This window comes from Sebastes umbrosus, chromosome 23, assembly GCF_015220745.1.
Source record: "Sebastes umbrosus isolate fSebUmb1 chromosome 23, fSebUmb1.pri, whole genome shotgun sequence".
NCBI lineage: Eukaryota > Metazoa > Chordata > Actinopteri > Perciformes > Sebastidae > Sebastes > Sebastes umbrosus.
This window is the reverse complement of record NC_051291.1, coordinates 16792851-16807210: the sequence shown is the minus strand read 5'-3', so window position 1 is coordinate 16807210 and position 14360 is coordinate 16792851.

Here is a 14360-nt window from a genome sequence, read left to right as displayed (position 1 = left end):
TCTCCAGCTGTGACTATGCGAGAGTTTATTTGCCATCTCGAAAAGAAGAAGAATTTGGCTTATTTATAACACAAAAAATAACCATTTAATGAGGCAGCATTACGGCATACAGTGACTTCAATTTGTGTATTTCCAGCCTTACGGAAAAACCACATAATCACACAAAGACTCCAGATTTTAATCTATGTTTAAATCTTAGACTGTGCTGCACGCAGAACTGAGTTTTGCAATGCATATTAGCTTGTGCTAAAAGTCTGTGGTGCGGTTCAGGATTAACTATGCATCGTAGCGTGTGAGCAAATAGATTACAAATCGTAAATCATACCAAACAAAACAGGAGCACAATCATACTAAACGCAGATGTAATAAGATCATTTATGGCAGATCCAGGCTCCGTGCTCCGTAATACATTACTAACATAGTTAACATGCAGTGAATAATCAGGCTGGTTCCAAATCATTTCATTTCACCGTCACAGGAAATAACTAAAACGACGACATGTGAAATTGTCTTTACATTTTTAGAACTATTGAAGGGTTAAATTATTGTAAAAATATGATAGTTATTAAACACCTGGTAACACAGAATATAAAAAAATCCTCAACACATACATCGGTTTTAGTCTAAAGAAGCAGGGAATGGATAATGACGTGAGAAAATGAGAGGAGGTTAAAGAGGAACACGTCCTCTATTTTTCATCTCTTCATCCTAGCGACTGTCCTTCTGCCTGACCTCTGTGACAGATGATGGATCACAGATGACAGATATTAATGTACACACGCTGATACATGCAAACGTGTGCTAATGTAACTGCACTCGCATTCACACCATCATGCATTTGCTCACACATCCTTATCATATTTAAGGCTCTGTGCTCAGAGTCTGCCAGATTTTCAATGCTGGTAGAATGTAATGGTTGGCATTAGCTCAGCTTTCCCCTGACATTTCACTGGAAAAGGGCTTCAGCTGCTAAGTGTGTGTGTATGTATGTGTGTGTGTGTGTGTGTGTGTGTGTGTGTGTGTGTGTGTGCATTCACAGGGCCCGAACAGACAGGCAGACAGCAGTGAGTGTGGGTGGTGTGAAGGGAAAGAAAGCAGAAAGGATGAGAGAAAGGTGGCGGAGACGGAGACGACGAGAGGACAAGAAAGGGAGAGATTTACAGACAGATAGCAAAACTGAGAAAGAGCTAAAAGAGCAAAGGTAAGTCATAGAAGGCGAGACAGAAGGAGAGAGAGAGAGAAGCTGGGGACAGTGTGAAAGATAAATATCCGTGCCCAGACGCAGCTTGCGACCATCAGTCGCCATCATCCCCATCAACCAAAGGTTAATGTCATCTGAGTTCCATGTCTCAAGGATTTAATTGATTTCTTCTGTGGCCCCGCTTTGTATCACAAGAGAGTCTCAATTCCAATTTTAGCGATTATAGTCAGATTTTATTTTGAACAAAGAATGATTCCCATTTAGTGCAACTTGACTCTTATTTGCATGGTTTGGTTTCTTTCATTTATGATAAAATGAGTGTGGCTCTGTCTATAGAGTGCTGCAGGGATGACGTATTTCTGTAGGCCAACCCGGAAGTTGGCATCGCAGTGGTTCCCTTGACAAAAAGCCAATGGGATTTTTCCATTGGATTATTGCAGAAAATAAACTCTGTGGCAAACAAAGGTTTATGATGCTGACACGTTTTGTTCTGTAAACTAACCTGCACAAATGAACACCACTTTTTAGATTTTTTGAAGTGTGAATGCAATCGCCAGAAGTAAAAAGATAATGTTAGGCTATAAATAAACTACACCACGGTCGCACGAACGTGAGTATACACAACGAGACTGTAAAGGCGGACGAGTCGGCGTGATGACGTTTAGTAGCAGTCATGTAAAAGCTTCAAAATTCACAAGTGGGATATTTACTGACGTATTTTATGTCGTAGAACAAAATGTTAAGGTCTTAAGCTAGTGTTAACCACAAACCTTATTGCAGGCATCTAACCATTAAAAAAAAACATTGACTTCGAGACCAGAGAACTGGGAGTGCAAAAGTGCTAAATCATTTCCGGGTTTTAGGACTAATTCCTGCAGCACTCTATTGCTTTCTAAAATTCCCACAATGCAACGCATCACATTTTATAGATGCAGAAATGAACAGTCATGCAATATTACTGTACACCTCTCAGTGACGATGCAAAATGACTCAAAAGAGTCATTTTAGTCCGAAATCTCAATTTACTGCAGAGTAAACTACTGATAGTCTTTTATATAGGGAGTAGTGAATGAGTGAAAGAGTTTGTATAAAACCTGTATGATCGCCTGATTGTTCATGTGTCTTGCCCCATCAGACTTCTTTTTAGCGATTCCCATCTCAGTAAATTATTTGGTGAGTACATTGATATTATTACTTTTAGGAATGAAGGCTAAAACTTCAAAAATATGACCCAAGTTGTAATAAACCGGAATTGTCATTTTTTTCTTATCGTAGACTTCCAAGACTCTACAGTATGACATGGATTAAACTTTTGGGGTTTTGACTCTCTACATGTGTGCGCATCAGTCTTCCCTTCATCCTCTCCAGGATTTACTCATTTGCTGTGACACTCATCTCTCTGTCTGCCTACGTTTCTCTCCCAGTTCACATGCCGCTTTTCTCTTCCTCCCTCCCTCTCTCTCTCTACCCCCCCTCCCATCTCCCTGCCGCTCCTCCTCCTCCTCCTCCTCCCCCACTACTTCCGTTCACCCTTCATTTTCCAATGACACAGAGGATCATATCCCCTCCCTGGGGAATACGATGTAACTTAATACGGGTCAGTGATACGCAGAGAAAGGCCTTGCCCCACCCCTAACCCAGTTAGTCACTGACACTGTAGTGTGGAGCTCGGGGTGTGTTTGTGTGCCTTTTTATAGATATACTGTGAGTCTGTGTAGCTGTATATATATATATATATATATATATATATATACTGTATGTGTGTGACGCCTGCCAACCGCCAGCATTAGTCATGGACAGTAGATACGCTAAAAGGGTCATTATGACCTTAGCACACTTCCCGACCTCGGCAGCGCTTCTTTAAACGCTGACAGGCTGACTCACGATAAAGATAATGATGATAATGATCATAATGGAGGCTTCTCAGTTCTCAAACATTTGCGGATGATTATGGCAAGAAAAAAAGAAGAATTTTCAAATTCATTATGTCAACAAAAAATGTCCTCGCCTCTGTCCTCCACAGGGTTCAGAGGCTTTTTTGTACATGCAAGGGCACTCTGCTGACGAGTAATAACTGAGTGGGCTGATGTGGTTTTTCTATTAAGGCCTATTCCACTTAACTGAAGGTCCATCATTCAATACATGAATTTTGAATTACATTTTTCTGGTGTGGTTGGATGTGTCGTTCTGTGCTAGGGGGCAGGGGGGATGCTTTCCGCCATGCAACAAGCTGCTGAGTGATGCTGGTCGATTGGGATTAGCAAGCATCACGATGACCTTGATTGGGACCGGCCAGCATCAATGTTGCGTGTCAATCGACCAGTCACTGCATCTAGGCTACCATGAGTCTCTCTCCACTGACGGAGGCAGATAAACAAAAACAGAAAAAAAAGCTAAGCCTGCTTTTGAGCTGCCCCTGAGGCCTGTACTACCAAGCAGGATTTGCGTCTAGCGAGGTAACTTCAGGGTTAACCCCTCAGGGTTTTCAGTCCTACGACGGTGGTTCACTTCTTACAGGGGTAGATCGCCATGCTGAACAGCTAACCTGCTCCGGAGCAGGTTATGTTCCAGATAAGAGATCAACTCATATAAAAGCACCGCCTACTGACCGATCAGAGCTCGGTGCGCTGATCGTATGAAGATATTACACAGAGGTTTCAGTCATAATCCAGACTAAAATCAACACAGTTTAAACTGCCAAATGCAGGAAGGACAGCTGTTGGTGATTACCGCCTTGAATTATGTTTTTATATTTATTTTTTTACTTGCTCTCAAGTCCGTTTCAGAGGCTGAAATACTCATACACGCCACAATTTTGTCAAAAGACATAATGAAGTGTACTCTATTCATCCATCATATTCTGAAAGCTTTTTGAAATATCACTGCCCCATCTAGACGACAATATCTGACTTTTGAGTATTTCCTTAAATTAATAAATCTGTTAATTTACGCATTCATACATCGATAATTTCTTTCTTTAGCCAGCTGTCCTTCCTGCATTTGGCAGCTTCAACTGTGTTACTTTTAGCCCCGGATTATGTGTTTAACTTCTTCGTGTTTGTCTAATATTATAGTATGCTCTTCCTTTGCCCATGTCTGTGATTGGTCACATGCTGCAAACACCGCCCCTTTCATGTGAACGCGCTCACAGCCAGATGGAGAAACCCTGGGTTGATTTACCGAGTTGATAACCACCATTGTAGGACCGCTTAGCAAGATCGCGGTTGTCAGGGTGAGTTAAGCCACATAACAAGAAGATATCCTGGATATGTTGAACTCGCTTCGCTGTACAGGCCTCTGGACTGAATTCAATTTCTCTCTGTTTCTAAACATTTATCCAGGTCATTGAACTTCTATAGTTTCGGTTATCTGGAAACATTTGTTTATTACTGTTTTGCCTCAGTCGGAGCCACCACGGGCCGAGAAGAGGACCAAAGGTTGACTCACCATCTGTGCTAACGAGGAGTTTTCTCAGGAGGCTGGTCAATAAGTCAAGCAACAATTTCTGGGTCAAAAAGTATGCTGCTCGGCTCCATCAAGTGTGTAAAGTGGTTCATCTTTTCTCCTTCGAGAACCTCATTTTAATATTTGGTATTGAAGCTTTCACATGCTACAAGCAATTATAAAATGATTGTGCAGAAATAATTACAACTGAGTCATCTAACCACTTGAACACCGTAGTATGAGAGTAATGTGTATAATGAATAATGAGCATAATGTGCATAAACACAAGGGTCAAGTATCTGTGGGTTGGTTGTGTTAAATGCTCAATGCAGGTACTTAGGTTTGATATTACAAGCTGTTATATTGGTCACAGATAAAACAGGTGGGAGCTGAGTACAAGCACTCTGCTAATCGCACTGTTTAATGAAGCAATTGAGCTGATGCGTCTATCATCACTTAGAAAAATCAACACAAGGTGTTTTGATTTTGTGAATTTTGCGCATAAATCAGCTTCATCACATAGTTTATCTCATCTTGCTTTTGGAAAAATGAGCAGCACAAGACGCTGACTTGTATAAAACAGATGCGGTCTGTTGTTCCTGAAGCGTAGCCTGCAGCCAGTTGTTGTTGCTGCTTATGGTCTCTCAGCCACTGTATACTGCAGCTAGATGAAGTTTTAATGACACTCGTGAGGAAATTGCTTGTCTCTATTTGTTCCTGGAACATCTTTTGCCCTTTGGAAACATATTGATGTGTCCCCTGTAGTCAGAAGTAATGGTTTAGCACAAGAGCCAGTCATGGTTCAGTTGAATTGTTATTCTGCTTCGGCTTATTTTGAAATGAGGCCATGCAGAAAACAATAAATAGGATCAAATGTATAGATCTTTAACAGGGAAAGTTCTCAACTAAAGGAAGAGATTGCATTATGGTGTACTGGGTGGGTCTGTTTTTTTGTGAACCCTGCACCTCACATGGAGGTCAAAGGTCACAGGTCAAATAGAATGTCCTCTCTGTAAGAAAAAACGGCATTGTATTTAGATATGACGTAAACAAGTAGATTTAAAATCCAAATATTCAAACATTGTAACCTACTTTCTCAATTCTGACCTCTAACCTGACCCACCAGATGGTTTGTTACACAGAACCATCTGAGAATCCGTTATTGGAAATTGTTTGGAAAAGGGCAGGCACTTTCAAAAAAAATACTTGGTATGTGATTGGATGAACCATCTGTCAATCAAACTCTTGCCGAAGCCAGTCGGGAGAAGAGCAAAAACATCTTTTCCATCAAGAAAAGCCTTCAGTGCCGTTCTTTGCTCTTCTCTCAGTCCAGTTCTGATATAACGGATGCTATAGAGTGCTGCAGGGATGACGTATTTTTGTAGGCCAACCAGGAAGTTAGCATTGCCTTGGTTCCCTCGACAAAAAGCCAACGGGATTTCTTTCCATTAGGTTTTGGATTATTGCAGAAAATAAGCTCTGTGGCAAACAAACGTTCATGGTACTTACACGTTTTGTTCAGCAAGATAGTCTTCACAAATGAACAACACTTTTATGATTTTTGAAGCGTAAAGGCAATCGCCAGAAGTAAAAAGCTAACGTTAGGCTATAAACGAACTACACCACGGTCGCATGAGCGTGAGTTTACACAACGAGCCTGTAAAGGCGGACGAGACGGCGTAATGACATTTAGTAGTCTCCTTTAGCCACTTGTTAGCAACCGCCTGTTTTAAGACACATAAAGGCTTAAAAATTCACGTGTGGGGTATTTATTGATGTATTTTATGTCGTAGAACAAAACGTTAAAATCTCTTAAGCTTGTGTTAACCTCAGACCTTATTTCTGGAATCTAACTAAAAACCCATTGACTTTCAGACGAGGGAACTAGAAGTGCTAAAATGCTTAAAACTAATTTTTGGGTTTTAGGACTGATTCCTATAGCACTCTATTGCAGCATCTACGCTAACCTCTTCAGGTTTGATTATTGTTTAGAAGGAACAGTCGCCACTCCGTGTCGTGTCACACACTCTCGCCCATAGCTGCTCCAGTAGCTCCTCACAGGACGCTGATTGGGTTGCCGGCCACAAACGCATTACTTGAAGCCTGACAAGATGGATTTTGCGTGTGAGAATCCAGCCGCCGTGCAAGGTAAACTGACCTCTAATGTCAACAACTAATTAACCTTCAATTAAAACGGCCATACAGCAAACCCTCCCCACCTCCACATCAACAATGTAAGACAGAGATTTACTGATAAAAAATTAATGAAAGTGACCACCTCCATATAAATTGTATGCAAATACAACCGGAGCGTGCAGCAATCTGCGTCCTCTGAAACATTCAGCGGCGCGACAGGGAGCCGTAACTAAGGAGGAGCTGAATTTCATAGCTGACTCTGAAATACAGCAACAAAGCTGAGGCTCATTCATAGAAGATTGGAGAGAGAGGCAGAGGACAAGAATGAAAGGGAGGGAAAAACAGACAGTTTGGAGTAGGAGAGTGTGGGGAAAATAGAGAGAGTTGTTAGGAGTAAAATTGAAAGGCGAAAAAAAAAAAGATGACTGGAGGCAAAGAGAGACAAACGAGTGAGAGAGCGTTGCTCTCATGAGCAGATAGAAAGCATAAACATTAGTAACATCTGTACGTGTCACGCTGATTATTTATTCAGTAACAGACTCCTTTAGGAAATCACCTGTAGGAAACACATTAGAGTGCAGCTGCCGCGATTTACATTCATATTGAACCGTCGTTCTGTTTGACCTGAAGTAATGATCGGCCCCGGTGATTCATGAAAAAGCGATTGAAATAGTTGGTCATTTGTGAATAATATTGATGCAGTGAGCCTCTGTTGGAGGCTCGCCTACGGTCACTCATTTATTTAAATCAGACAAGAAGTCAATTCTGATAAATGGGAAGCCAAAAGACATCTTTAGAAGGGTGTTTTGATGACTAATAAATTGATGATTTATTCATGCTAAAGTTGATTGAAATACAAGCATACAACCATTTGCATGCTTTGGTACTAGACCTATATAATTTATTAGTTGTGATAAGTATTATGTTAAGCCATACACATCTACAGTACAGTAGCGTGGCCTCTTCCTAACCTCATAGTTTTTCTAATACAGAGTGACACATCCCAGTTTCAGGGTGAAACATTCAAGAGAATCCACTGGAGGTTTTGTTTTGTTAACCCGTGTAGGCAGGCCGCCATGGGACCTCATTAGGGGGAAAGGTTTTCTTTTGTGTTGTTTTGCTTTTCCTCATTGAATTTTTTCCATCAAGAGCAAAAAGTCGCATGGTGACATCCATCTTTTATTTACTGTAGCAACTTTATTTTAGGGTTGTGAGGCATTTTGACATCACAAAGTTGAACACAGTGTCTTATTTCCACATCTAAGCAGTTGTTTTGTTGATCAAAGATACTAAGAATAGGCGAGAATAGAGGTATCATTCGCTTGGAAAGTGATACTTAATGACAAAAATGGCTTTATCTTTAAAAAGGGACTGAGTGATTGTGTCTGTGAGGGTGCTACATTATTTGTAAAGAGAATAAGATAAAATGAAACGTGAAATATTTTTGTTATTTGTATGTTCAGCTAAGATATGCCTCAATTAAGCTCTTGCTTGAAGGCGTTTCAAACAGCAAATGTAATATTTATATGTAAATATTTTACATAAACATAACTTCAACCATCCATCTATTTTTTTCTTCTTTAACCCTTTGTCATGTTCAGGGTTGTGCGGACTGGAGCCTATCCCAGCATGCATTAGGTGAGAGACATAGAATCCACAGACAGACTGCCAGTCTGTCACACAGCGAACACATTCAAACTGTAGACTGTTTATAAAGATGAACAAAAAAAAGTGAAAAAGTGAAGTCAAAATATCTTGATCGCCCCCTGGTGGCTGGCTGCAGTATAGCTCATAAAGCCCGCCTTCTCCATGTTAGCGGATGGGACATGGGCGAAAATAAAAAGGTCAAAGTACACGTCAAATACATTTTCCCCAAAGATGGTTTCTGTCATTTTACGTAGTTCTTATCACGTTGATGTATGTTCAAGTGTTCATTTTGGTTTAATTAGTTATTTGATGCTATAAAAAGGGGGTGAGACGTCATGATTGACAGCTGAAGTAGTAGTTGTGTGTGTTCATATCAGTGTCAGCAGGCACGCAGATGACGTTTCTGAAACACGAATCACGAGTCTGTGTAATAGAACATGGCATCAATTTGATCATAAATGTAGATATAGAGATATTATGGTTAGTTGTCATCATCATCCATCTATATATATAGTCTATGATTCAAATTTGTAATTTAGAGTTTCCAATTCACCTAAGCTTCCAATGGAAACTACTAGACCACAAACGATGGAAGAACATGCCAAGACCACAAGGAAAGGCTCACAGAAAGGTCAGGTGAAGTTGAAAAGCAACCTGCTGTTTTTTCCTGTTTACCTCCTGGGCACCACAGTTAATGGTTAACAATCCTACACTCTGCTTTCACTGGATGTCTACACATCCACACCTCACATCACGCTGACCCATCACACATCCCACTGACAACTCTCAATCTCCTGCTCTTGTTCTCAAACACTCAATTTCCCTTTCAACAAAAGTATTCTCCCTCTCCTCATCACTCTGTCTCTGCATGTTTCTCTCTGACTGTCTGAGCAGACAAAGAAAAAGACAGACAGGGATTGTACTGCACAAAAAACACAGCAGACATCTGAGGGGAATACACAGAGAGACAAAAGAGAGACCAAGGGCAGAGAGAGTGAGAGACAAGGAGCATTATCAATGATCCATATCCATATCACTACAGGTCTAATACATGCCCTAGCTGATGGCAGGCTGAACCAATCAGAGCATGACACACGTTCATAGAGTGTCGGTATCCCATGGCTACAATCTCCCAGACTCCCCCGTGGGGCGTATAGAGGATGGTAAACAAAATGGACGGGATGCACACAGGCTCGCAATACCTTATTTTCCATCCATCCTTTCAAATTACCACAGAAGTAGTCCCGCCATGAAACACTTTTTTCTCGCCAGAGTACCAACCCCAGGCGAATAAAATTAAATCATGCCATCCTCCGCTGCTGCCCTGACTGTCTAGACTGAGAAAGAGAGGTGGAGAGGTCCACGTACAAAAGCCCGAGGCAGACAGAGGACAGAGACTGTCTGGCAACAGGTACGCAGAGGGCATCTGGAGTGCTGGACGCGGTTAACTAACTGGGTTTGAGGAGAGGCAGGAAACAAGGAGGGGGGGTTTGCGGGAAAGTAATTGGGAGGAGCAAAAGGTCAAAGGGGGAACAAAAGACTTGTAATTGTCGAGAGTAAGTTGACAGGAGAGTATGAAGGAGGTAGAATGAGGTCATACAGGTTTGGAGGATTAAGATGGGGGGCGAATTAGAACTATCTGACAGAAGAGGAAGGAAGAAGTCAAAAGGTAAAATGGGCTTTGGACAGGAACACATTAGGCGGAGAAAAGGAGATGACACATTTGAAATAGCTGGGAGGAGAAGGATGAGAGGTTATATGAAAGGTGTACAAAGATTCTGTATCTATTGGATTAGCTTTTACATTAACAGTTTTTTATCTCTCATATATTCAGTGGGGGGAAAAAAAGCTTTGGTGCATTATCCTACCTGCTGAGGCAATGATCATAACGTTTTAATGATATACATTATAGGCCTTAACATTTCAGTCCTGGTTGCTTTGACATCACCTGTGTTGTTTTGAAGACGCATTTCTGATGACTTTCTACCGATATTGCTAATGCGATATGATTTGCGATATTAGAGGGAATGATCATTTTTACATAATTATTCTCATTTTCATTGGAAAACATATTCTTGTGTGTGTTCTCCGTTTCACCTGCTGTGTTTGTGATACGAGGTGCGTTTAAGGCCCGCTAAAAAAGCTCAGAATTTCTAGTTTCCAACAATGCCAAGCATGATATTGTAGAATTATAAGGAAATTATCACAGATCTTTTGATCACAACTTGTTGTCTGATATTTTCAAAGTTTATTTCTGTAAAACTTTGTTGTTAAAATACTTCGTAATAATACATAGTTTGGACAACATACAGTTTGTTTACAGATTCTGAAAGCTGGAGACCTCAGCTTTTCAAAACGTTACGGCATGCATCTGTTCTATTAATTGATCATCATCCATCGCAACTTTTTTGTTACTACGCAACAGGTTATGACACGTTTCGACCCGGTATGAGGTCTGTTGGGCTTTAGAGGTTTTTTGCAGGAATCTGTACCAAACAAAGATGTTTTCTTGAGTCTGTAGAGTATGATGTGTAGGCCAGGACATCTCTGCAGCACCCCAATGTTTAATTTAAAATGGTATTTTGATACACAGTTCGCCTTTAACAAATATTGCGTCTCATGCGATTTGAAAATTGCAGTAGGCCATATTGTGATTTCGATACATTTTTTATTAATTGTTCAGCCCAAGACTACGGTCAGCGCTAACTTCGGAGACACATTGCTGCTTCACAATAAAAGCCACCCAGTGTTTTGCCAGTTGAATGCTTTTAATGTAAAGCAGCAAAAGTATTAAACATTTGATTTTTGCATTAGCAAAAACATGGCTGCCGGGTCACAAACTTTTACATTTTACAGCTAAACAGTACACTACAAGATGATTCTGAAAACATTTGAGGCGAGAAATAGGCATTACAGTAACAGAATATTGATTCATATTTGATCAGCGCTGCCTAGTTTGACCGTTTGATCGGAGTTTGCGAGTGATTGACAGCTGCTCAGAGACGGCAGGCTCCAGCTCGGCTCTGACTGGTTGTTTTCCTTAATACAACTCTGATACGGCTATGAGAGACTGAAAGTAAACAGATATCAATGAAGTAAAATGAAAAACAGTACGTGTGATGGTCACAGCCACACAGGGTAATATAATTCCAGGTCACACTCACTCACCTCATGGGCTGCTACCTACACAGGTTAATCTAACTTGCAGTCAACCACACCTAAACAATTACTATTACATAGCTGGTTTGATTTGGAATCTGTTTATTTGCTTTTAACCTTACATTGTTTAGATGCACACTAACACTGTAGGGTTACACATGCTATTATTTGTTATATTGATTATTTGTTTCTTTGTGTTTGAGTTACCGTGGCTGTTGGTTGAGGTGACTTCCTGGTTGAGCAAAAGGGTGTGGCTGAATACTGAGGACTGTTAAATCCTGGAGCCAGCCTGTTGGGCCAAACCATGTCCACTGTGGTGGACCACAGGACCATTTCAGAATGAAAAGACTAAAAAAAATGAACAGATTATGGCCGTAGAGTGATATTAAACCAAGAATACATTCAACTTGATTAAAAAAAACACACATGCCATATCAGTGGAAAGCCCATGATGTCCTCTTTACAATACACCAGGAGTTGATAGAGTAAGTCAAAAGAGTAAAAGGATATGCATGTGGACAAAATGTCCACTACAGAGGACACATGTCAATGGGCTGGGTCTCAGGAGGATATATATACCCTTGTGTCATTGTGTCCGGTCTGTTTGTTCAGTTAACACCTTGTTTAGTTATGGTAATAAGTATAGTTATGGTGCTTTGACCTCTTTTATAGGCTTAGTTATTAAATATTGCTATATTTCAGGTAAATAAAAAGCCCGGTTACTTTCATTCATGTTTCCTCGTTGCCTCACTGCTTGGTCCCTAACAGTACGCATGAATCGTTTCCTGTCAATACCTTGTGCGTGTAACTGCGATTTCTATACAGCACAGGAATTGCGGACTCTGCCACTCACAATGGAAACTACTATATAGAGAGGTAATTACAGAATTGAAATACCTTGAATGGTTATTGCTGACAACATGAATTAATATAAATAAATCTTTAGGTTTATAACTTTAATGCACAGACTGCGCAGCATTTGTGGTTGAAAATGTAGTTTCTATCCACCAGTCAAGCGAGTTTTGAGGGAACTTCTGAATTGTCACGAAAAGTTCTGTGTGCTTCCAAAACCAAGAACTTGTGCAAACTTTAAGTAAAAGAAGAAAAAGTTTGAAGGGTATAAGAAAGGGGTAGAATAAGAGAGTAAAAGTTGGTGGGGGGGCTGGAAGGAGAGGTTACAACACTGCAGTTGTGTGAAGAACAAAATAGATTCTGCTGGAAAGAGGTAAAAGATTTTTTTTTACTGGAGACAATACAAGCTTTGTGTTGGGCGGTAGTGGGTGGGTTAAGAGGTGAAAGAAAGGGGGAAATGAAGGTTAGAGTGAGGCCAAAGAGATGTAAAAGAGAGGAGGAGGAGGTGGTGAGAGGGTTATTTAAGATGACAAGGTTAAAAGGAGGGTCACTAAGGTTACTGTGGAGAGATGAAACTAGAGAGGAGGAGAGGATAAGCAGGAGAATGAGATGGGTGAAGAGGGGCGGTGCAGGCAGGCACAGATTAATTATAGAAGCAGATCCACTGGGATTTACACAGGAGAGCATAAGAGAGAAGAGAGAAGTTAGAATATGAAATTATAAATGAGAGGAAAAGGGTGAGGACAGTTGAAAGACTCCAACAATAGCGTTATTAAATGAATATATTATATTTTTAAAAATATTGCCAAGAAGACTTGGAGAAGATGTGGTTCATAAAATTATAGTAGCGGAGAGGTAGTGATTTAATACAAGATGGGAGAGTACGAGGGGTGAGTCAGATATAAATGAATTACAATATCAGGAGGAGAGGAGAGGAGACGAGAGGAGGGGGCCTTTAGAAGAGAGACGAGGAGAGTAGTGAAGGGTAAGGCTAGGTGAGACGGGGTAAGTCAGGGTGTTGTGTTGCCGTGTGACCGGGTGAGCCCCGGAGGGTCTCGGGGTTGCACAGAATTCCTAATGAGGAAGAAACTGCAAACAAGAGCCTGAACTACTCACGGGAATATTGTAAACCTCCTATTGGGAAGACTGATCTTCATCCTCTCTTCATCCTCCCCCTCTTCCTCTTTCCAACTCTGGAGGGAGCACACACAGACACACACACAAACACAGAAAGAAACAGGCATTATTTCATACATCAAAAATGAATAAAACAAACAAACTGCATGTATAAACTACCGATACCAATAGAGTACTTCATTCGGTACCCATCATGTGAATGGAAGCTGTGTACCACTGGCTATAGCTCATGGAGTTGTTCGTTACGCGGTAACGCCATTTTCATCGCTCAAAAGCCATCCTTACCATAATAACGTTACTTTAGGAGCAACTGATGTCAGACAGCGGCTGGCGGTACCACGGTTTTGCACTCCGCGGCTCACATTACCACAGTTTCACAAGCATGTGGTTTGACTACAGTGGCCTTCAGGTAACGTAAAAACGCAAAAGGCTCTCGCTAGAGCCAGTGTGTTGGCTGTTTGGCGTTTTACTGTAGAAACATGGCGGAGTAACATGGCAGACTCCATGAAGAGACACGCTCCCTGTGTAGATATGAAGGGCTCATTCTAAAGCTGCCTTTACATGATAACAGGTAGGGCGCAGAGACTTGCAGAGGCAGCAAGTAAAATATCTCCCCAAAAAGAGCGCAAGGAATGACATTCACTGTTTCTAGGCAACAACAACAGTTGCAGCTGTTCTCATTGGTCGCGCTTTGAAAGGTCAGACAAAGGTCAAAGTTGAAATAATTTGAACTTTGTGCGCAGCGCTCGGTGGTGATTGTGAGCGGTGACGTCACGCCAAGGGT